This window comes from Eriocheir sinensis, unplaced genomic scaffold (assembly GCF_024679095.1).
Source record: "Eriocheir sinensis breed Jianghai 21 unplaced genomic scaffold, ASM2467909v1 Scaffold12, whole genome shotgun sequence".
NCBI lineage: Eukaryota > Metazoa > Arthropoda > Malacostraca > Decapoda > Varunidae > Eriocheir > Eriocheir sinensis.
This window is the reverse complement of record NW_026110518.1, coordinates 974949-984286: the sequence shown is the minus strand read 5'-3', so window position 1 is coordinate 984286 and position 9338 is coordinate 974949.

Sequence of the window (9338 nt, the reverse complement as noted above, 5' to 3'; positions counted from 1 at the left end):
GAGCGCACCTTTCGGAAACCATATTGCACCGGGGTCAATAAATTCCGGCTCTCCAAGTACCACATAAGCCTGACATTCACCATCTTCTCCATCACTTTACAAATGCAGGATGTTAAAGAAATAGGACGATAGTTAGTTGCTTGGAGATGATCTTTCCCAGGCTTCAGAATGGGAAGAATTACAGCCACGCTCCACAGAGATGGAAAATCACCGGTACGCCAAATTAAATTGTAAAGATCCAATAAAAATGTAAAACCACAGTCAGACATGTGGCGTAAGAAAGCATAAGGGATGTCGTCTGGACCTGGCGAGGAATCTTGATACTGGGATAAAGCCGTCTTGAACTCGGAGAGAGAAAATGGGATATTATAAGATTCCCCTCTGGTGGAAGCGAAGTTAACGCCGAGTGATTCCAAATCCCGGCGATGACAAACCCCTGGTGCAGTAGGATCTTTCCTAGAGACACTGGCAAAGTGCTTGGCGAATAGGTCAGCAACAGTCTTAGGGTCCGCCACCGTTTCCCCTGCATGCGATAACACTGAAGGGGGAGAGATCTTACGAACTCTTTAACAGACTTCTGTGAGTGTAGTTCTGGTAGTGATGGAAGAGAGATAAGCCTTCCAAGAAATTCGTTGAGCCTTCTTGAAAGTGCGTTGTGCTCGAGCACGCGCTCGCCGAAAAGCATCCAAACACTGGGGGTCCCCACGGTGACGACGAAGTCGAGAGAATGCAGCACGCTTCTCTTGCACAGCAGTAGTGCAAGCGGCGTTCCACCAGGGAACAGGACGTTTAGGGAACTGGCCAGACGTCCTGGGGACGGATTGAAGGGCTGCAGAATGTAGGGCATCAGTGAAATAGGATGCAGCCTCGTCAGAAGTTCCAAAGTCAGCCAACGGACGAAGAGAGGAGCCAAGTTCCGTAAATCGCTGCCAGTCTGCTTTATCTAGACGCCAGCGAGAAAGGCGTGACTGTGGTACAGAATCAATGCGCTCCAATAAAATTGGAAAGTGGTCACTGCCATACAAGTCCGGTAAGACCCGCCAACGAAAATCAGGAAGAGAATTAGAAGTGCAAAGTGAAAGATCTATAAAAGTACCAGTCTGGCTATGAAAATGTGTCACCTCCGCAGAGTTTAAAATTTATAATCCCTGATCCTCAATAAAAGAAGCAACTCAAAGTCCGCGTGGGTTGGTGGCACCATCATCCCACAACGGATGGCGACGGTTAAAATCCCCTAATAAAAGTAAAGGCGAGGAAAGTTCCTGCACCAGATCGTGTCTGTCAACGGGAACACCAGGAGGGAGATACAGGCTACATAATGTATAAAATTTGCCCAAATAAACCTTAACAGCAACAGACTGCAACGTTGAGTGAAGCTGTAATGGGACATAAGGGATATCACAGCGAACGAATATGGCGGTGCCACCATGGTGGCCCTGTCCAGGATTAGGGGTACTGTAAACGGCACGATACTCAGGAGGACTAGAGTGAGTGTAGTCTCCGAGCATTGTCTCCTGTAAACAAAGGCAAGCAGGAGAAAACCGAGATATCAGTGCTCGGAGTTCCTCCCACGAGGCTCGTAGGCCTCTACAATTCCACTGTAGGAGTAGGAAGATGTATATTTTCGAGTGCGCTCCAGGCGAGCCCCTGAAAGAGACTGCCTTTTACCCACCTGATTCGGTACGGTAATACGACGAGAAGAGGAGACTGGGACCCGAGAGAAGCCGGGTCGAGGGACCTCGAGCTTTCTCTCAACAAAGGAACCTGCGCCCCCTCCGGACGCCGCACTACTAGAGCCAGACCGCACACCACTCCCCGAAGGTACATGCTCGCGGGGAGGACTCCCAACACTATATCCAAGGGATTCCTCAGTTTCCATATCCCGATCAGGAAAACCACTAGAAGCAACAGGAACTGGAACAGAGGGGTCTCAGCAGGCTCAATATGAGCCTCCGAATCTTCCTCCATAGGCCTATCCTGAGAGACCCGAGAATCATGTATACCTACAGTAATCTTAGTTGGCGGAACAGATTCAACTGAATCTGAAGAACCGCGATGTCGCTTCTTCATACCTCTGGCGGACTTCGGCGAAGCAATGTGAGGTGCATGTACATCAACATGCATCACCTGAGACGAGGCCGGAGAAGCTCCATCAGAACCTGGAGGTGACTCGACAGAATCACAGGACAAAAGGGAACATCTATTATGGGACATAATAGCAGTAGCTTCAAAGGGCCGGGAGGAAACCGTAGAGGACACCTGAGCAGCGGGCTGGGCAGAAGAGCGAGTGCCTAGCGATGAGGTGTACGTCTTTGCTCCAGTACCGGCCTTCTGGCGATAGAGGAGTTCACGGCGCGCACTACCAAGGCTGATAAACTGACTATTTGCAAGTTGCAAAATATCCTGTTCCAGGCGATATCGTGGGCACTGTCTGGAAGACAACTGGTGAGCATCCTGGCAATAGAAGCAATAAGCATCTGACTCACATTCCGCCGTGGAGTGTGAGCCTAATGCAGAACAATTACCACACCGAGAAGGCTCACTGCAGTATTTCTTACCATGACCAAACCCGTAACATGAAAAACACTGTAGAGGGCGGTCAACAAAAGGGTTTACCCGAAGATGGAGAGGGCCAATACTGACACGGTCAGGGAGAGTAGAACCAAAAAAGGTGAGAAGTATCATGTTAGCTGAACCCTTCATCTTGGACACCTTATGAACAGAACTAGGGCACATCCCAAGTATTTCCTCCTCAGAGAACTCATAGAGGTCATGATTATATATACTGCCTTTACTATAATTGAAGGTATGGTGTGCTTTGACCGTTTCAAACATGTTGTCAGCAGGGCATGGTAGATGTTGCAGCATTTTAGCTTGAGTAATATCTTTAGCCCTGACTAACACTCCCTTCCCATACTTTTTCAGAGTCCCCTCAGGGATCGTGCCAATTTCTTTGGCGAGGTACCTAGCAGCATGAATGAAGTTGCCACGCCCATTCCTATAGTATGCAACAAACCAACGAGGGGTAGGGACCTGGCTGTCCCTGGGAGTTGGCTCTAACAAAGCGTCTTCGAAGAGGTTCGGGACATAGTCCATGTCACTGTCAGAAATATTGGAAGAGCGTAGAAGTTTCGCTTGGAATCCAGCACCTGCGATAGGCAGAGTCGCAACAGCATCACACGCCGAATGGGCTTCAGCGCTGGAAGCAAAGGTCACATAGCATCTGTTTGACTTGAAGTCTCCATCATAAATGAGACGGATACGAAGGACTGTGCCAAATGGCTTGAGTAAGGAGTGCAAGGCACCGTAGGAAAACGATGGATCGATATTCACCATCTGAAGTGCGTCCAGCTTGGAAGAGGGACGCACATCAGAGTTACCCCCAGAATGGGAGGCAGCCTTGTCAGACACACGTGGACTTTTGTGTCGCACGGACTTGTATTGGTCAGCCCCTCTAGAAGGTAGGGACTTTCCAGCGGCACCACCAGGAGCCGTGAAAGGCTCCAAGGTGGCGACGAGAGAGGGCCGTAAAGGGGTAATCGGGGACAGGCGGACGTCAGGGAAAGAGGCAGGCCGAGGCAAGGGAAACTTACCCATACACAGGGAAGGTGTTTCACTCCCCCACACCCCCACCCACCACGGAGCCCAACAAGGGGAGGCTGAATGTTGGGGCCAAACCGCACCCAACAGCCCCAGGGGTAATGGGGAGGTATACGCATCCACTGCCAGGTGTTTAACGGCGGCCGCGGGACCGTTGCGACCGCCCACCAGGCAATGACTACTTGACCCTAGCCATCGCATGACCAGCCGATTGATTCAGTGGGGCCACACTGAACCACCCGTCTTACCCCAACCCTCCCACCAAAGGAGCGTGTTGCCCACCGAGGGGAACTACACCCTGCCCCGCGGTGGACTCAACCCCCAGATGAGAGGGCGCGGGGAGTATACGGGACGCCACGCACGGCAAACACGTGGGGAGACAGTAGCCCTGCCCTAGGTAGTAAAAGGGAAGGGCGGGAGAAGGCAACAATATCAGTAGGCCTCCTCTACCGGTAATGAGGGGGGAGCACTTGGTCCACGAGGCCAACGGACATCGAGCCCTATCGAGGTGGGCAAGCCACCTCGGTAGGTGGTGCCGCTGACCTCGCTTCAAGCCCCGTCACCACGACAAGGTGACTCCCCTTCGACGGGGCGGGAGGACCGAGATCTGAGACCAATTATGGAGTGGCTGAGTCGGTCGTCAACGCGACGTGGGTGGGAAATAATCTCGAGAGAAAGCCCTACCACCAAGAATTACTGGACTCAGTGGGACACTCTTCGGATGGACAACGGGGTGTTGCAGCGACGCTGGGTCTCTCATGATGGTCTTGACCACTACTGGTCCACGGTGCTACCTATGAAGTCCCGGGAAGGCGTCTTGAAAGAAATGCACGACAGCATCACCAGCGGGCACCTTGGGGTAAAGAAGACACTGAGTCGCCTGCGCCAAAGGTTCTACTGGGTTGGCATGAGGAAGGACGTGGAAGAATGGTGTCACGCGTGTGAGGTCTGCTATGCAAAGAAGGGCCCCAAAAAGCGTCACCGTGCCCCATTGCAACTATACCAGGTTGGAGCCCCAATGGAACGGGTGGCAGTGGATATAGCAGGACCCTTGCCTCTGACGACGAACGGAAATAGGTACATCTCCGTCACAATGGATAACTTCACCAAGTGGCCGGAAGCCTACACCATCCCTGACCAGGAAGCCACTACCATCGCTAAGGTATTGGTGGAGGAGTTCTTCTGTCGCTTCGGTGTGCCTAACGAGCTCCATTCTGACCAGGGAAGGAATTTTGAGTCAACAGTCCTTGCTGAGTGCTGCAAGCTTCTGGGTATCAAGAAGACCACCCCTCTGCACCCACAGTCAGATGGAATTGGTGGAGAGGTTTAATTGGACGTTGGGCCAGGAGTTGGCCAAGCAGTGCAACAATGATCAGTCTACATGGGATCAGAAGCTGCCTGCGCTTCTCATGGCCTACAGGTCTGCCGCCCACGAGACTACGGGGTATTCGCCAGCAAAGCTGATGTTTGGACGTGAGCTGCGATTGCCGGTGGATCTACTGACAGGAAGGCCTCCTGGGGAAAGCCTTCCAAGGGACGCCTCCAGTTTTGCCTGTCAACTAGAGGAACGGCTGGAAGAGGTGTACCATCAAGTCCGGGGTGCCTTGAAGTTCTCCGGGGAGGCCATGAAGCGCGGTTACAATATGAGGGCAAGCCACGTTGACTTCAAGGAAGGAGACCAAGTCTGCCTTTAAAACCCGCAGAGGAAGAAAGGACAGTCTCCGAAGGTACAGAGCCCCTGGGAAGGCCCTTATACTGTGCTAGAACGCCTCTCCGACGTGACTTACCGAATCCGGAGAATGGAAAGGACCAAGCCGAAAGTTGTCCACGTCAACCGGCTATGGAGGTACCACGGTCCGGGAAACTACACCTGGAACAACTACAGACACCCAGCAGCCGACGAAAACGCAAGGGACGTCCAGGACCGAGAGCAGGTCGACGAAGACATAGGCCTTCTGGACCTTTCAGCAGAGGGAGATAACCTCCCGGCTTCGGCAGATGTTCCAGGGACACCCCAAGAAGCGGACGACGACGAGGCGCACCAGGAGACAGACGCGCAGGAGGCAACGAACAGAAGACAGAGACAGCGCAGGCGTCCACGGCGATACGACGATTATTATGTTTTTGATTAATTTTCTTATGTTTGTATATAGTTAAGTGTGTGATCGGGACGATCACAATTAAGAGGGGGGAATAGTGTTGTGCTGGAAGCTTCCCCCGGGGTCTATGGGCCTCTGGAACACTCTGGGAGGAGCGAGTAGAGGGGCGGGGAGCAAGGCTCCGCCCGCGCCCCGCGGGGCTCGCGGCCAGGCGCCAGGCGGGAAGTATTGCCAACTCGCACATATTTTTGCTACATGTTCTTGTATAATCGAATATATTCTGCAATGTTCTAGACTGTACTGTTCGGTATATATATATATATATATATATATATATATATATATATATATATATATATATATATATATATATATATATATATATATATATATATATATATATATATATAGGAGAAGAGGGCGAGAGGAGCCCCAGCCCCAGTCATAGTAATCTAGTGGCCAGTGAAGAGTCAAGAGTGAATTGAACTACTAAGGAAGAATAATAAACTACAGAAGCTGTGCAAGGTGTTTACATATCTCCCTCCCACGGAGTCTTGTGACGTGGACACGGAACCCAAGTAATACGTCCGGCATAACAGTATTAATATTATTAGCAGTAGTAGTTTTGATATTATAATTAGTTATTATTGTTATTATTATTATTATTATTATTATTATTATTATTATTATTATTATTATTATCATTATTATTATTAGTAGTAGTAGTAGTAATAATAGTAGTAATAATAGTGGTAGTAGTAGTAGTAGTAGTAGTAGTAGTAGTAGTAGTAGTAGCAGCAGTAGTAGTAGTAGTAGTATGTTGTAACCCGTGATCCGGGGTCACACAGGGGCGACGACACACTGTTTGTATTAGTGACACTTGACTTAAAATTCTAGTACTTTAGGAGTATTTAAAGGAGTTCGTAAATGGGGTGATGAAACGGTGTCGCCTTTCTTATATGTATTTTATTCTACCTTAATACTACTTAATATTACAGAGGGTAAAATATTGTTTAAACCAGCGACTGGCTTACTAGACTCAATGAGTCTTCAGGTTTTCTTTCACTATTGGTTACTGACGTTAACACTGGTATAATATTGAGTAAAAACTCACACAATAAAGTATCATAGAAATATAATCCTAAGTAAAACTAAGATAATAGAACACAATAGATATGTTAGATACGCTTTCCTCTATGGTAATTCTTCACTCCATACTCACAGTAGCAACGATGAATGTTCTACCCATGTTGTCTAGGGAAGGACAACTGAGTGTCCAGCCACGAACAGAGTGCTGGTTAATCTGAGGTCAAGCCTGGAGAAATGCTTCTTATATAGGCAGACATCGCGAGGGTAATACGTCAGGCGTGTGAGTCATACATCAAACTCACACCGAGCTCATACAATAATCTACCTAACCGACATGCTTAATTCACGCGGTGACGCAGCTTTGTTTTCATAACATTTTGTTCCGCGGCTGATCGTGAGTAGTAGGTAATGGTGACAGTGACGGGACCAAAATAATTCGCAAGCATAATCAAGAATTTGCAGCCAAAAAAAAATGACGTCGAAAAATTTTTGTACGTCGAATTTCCCGGCCGGCCGTGCGGCCAGTCAGCCGGACGGCCAGCCAGCCGCGCGGGCAGCCAGCCGCCCCCCACTACCCAACCGGGGAGTGGTCACAAACCTACCCAAAAGTGACCATTCCCCCCCACCCCCCACCCACCCACCCCACCCCAAACACCCACCACCTTCCACGCCATCGTGTCTCCCCGGAGGCCTGAGCGTCACCCTCCTGCCGGGGATTGGTCCTTTCGCGCCGTGCCGGGGCGTCGCCCTCCTGCCGGGGATCGGTTAGCGCGAGCGGTGCCGTGTTCGGGGGATCGGTTAGGGGCGTCCTTTCGCGCCCTCCTGCCGGGGATCGGTTCGCGCGAGCGGTGCCTTGTTCAGGGATCGGTTAGGGCGTCCTTTCGCACTGTGCCGGGCGTCTCCCTCCTGCCGGGGGATCGGTCCTTTCGCACCGTGCCGGGGCGTCGCCCTCCTGCCGGGGGATCGGTCCTTTCGCGCCGTGCCGGGGCGTCCTTTCGCCCCAGTGCCGGGGGATCGGCTAGGGGCGTCCTTTCGCACCGTGCCGGGGCGTCACCCTCCTGCCGGGGGATCGGTCCTTTCGCACCGTGCCGGGGCGTCACCCTCCTGCCGGGGATCGGTTAGCGCGAGCGGTGCCTTGTTGGGCGGAGGCCTGTGGCTACCTTTCCCCCTCCCTCTCCCTCCCGCTATTGATTTTTTTCCAGTTTGCCAGCATGTGTGCGTGTCCCCTCTATGCCCCACCCTCGCGAGCGGTGACTTGATGGTCAGTCTGAGGGTACCACTACCCTCCCTCTACCCGCTATTGATTTTTCAGTTTGCCAGCATATGCGTGTGTGTGTGTGTGTGTGTTACTGTTGATTTTCATATTGACTGGAGTTATATCGATTGTCTTTTCAGTGAGGGTAGGAACGGGAAAAGTAGATTTTATACATTTTTATTGAAATATAGTGGAAAAAATGGTATGACAAGTTATTATATTACCTTAATCTAGTCTATTTTATTTGTTCTTTCTTAATCCAGGCTAATTTGTTCTTTCTTAATCCAGACTAAATACATGCTAAGCCTAAAAACAAAAAAAACACACAATCGCCATAAAAAAAAAGACATATTACAAACTCACACCGTACAGGCTCAAAGAAATACAATGGAAACCCACCCATCCTACCCTTTTTTTTTTTTTTCCCTCCCCCAAAATAAATCCTAATTGAAAGAGACATATTACAAACTTATGTCGTACATGCCCAAAGACAGCCCATAAAAGGATGACAACACGAGTACATATACAAATGAAAAAAAAATACACAACACAAGTACATATATATAAAAAATAATACACACAGAGCGAGTACATATATAAAAAAAAGATTGTTAAGCACTAAATATAGGAGTCTCATCAAGAACATTTATAATATTATTCACGTCCATGCTATGAGAAAAATTCAAAGAATTGAAAGCTGAAGGAAGGTCAGTGCTTGAGAAGCTTTCATTTGTTTCGTCCTCACAATCAGCCTGGGAAGGGCCCGGTTGTGGCGCGAGATTTTCTTCAGCGGCCGCAGCTGCTGCACGCCGCGCTGGTGGGTCTTCAAAGACGAGTTTCTTGGCCACAGAGAGATTTTTTTTCATTGGTTTTCCCCGACCGTACGCCGCTGCTGAGGAGAAGAGACCCGCCTCACGTTTGGCCACCTGAAGTTTTTTTCTCCCAACTTTATGGAGGCTCTTCTGAGACAGTCTTGGGTCCCGGTGTTCTTGCTGCTTCGGCAAATTATTCTTTGTCATTCTTCGCCGCCGTTCTTGTCCCCGGTCGCGATCTTGTCGTCTCTGGTGCGTCTCCTGCTGCTCGCTACGCCCCTGCTGCTGGAGCTGCCGCAACACTTCCGCCATATGCTGCATTTTTTTTTCCAGTCGTGATTGACGCATTTCATGATCTTTTTGCTGCAGACGACTTCGCTGCCGCTCGCGATTCAGCCCCCGACGGAGAGTCAAGACACACCATCACCGAAGCGTGTCTGTTGTTGTTGCCGTGGACTTATGAAAAGATAGAGAAACATTATT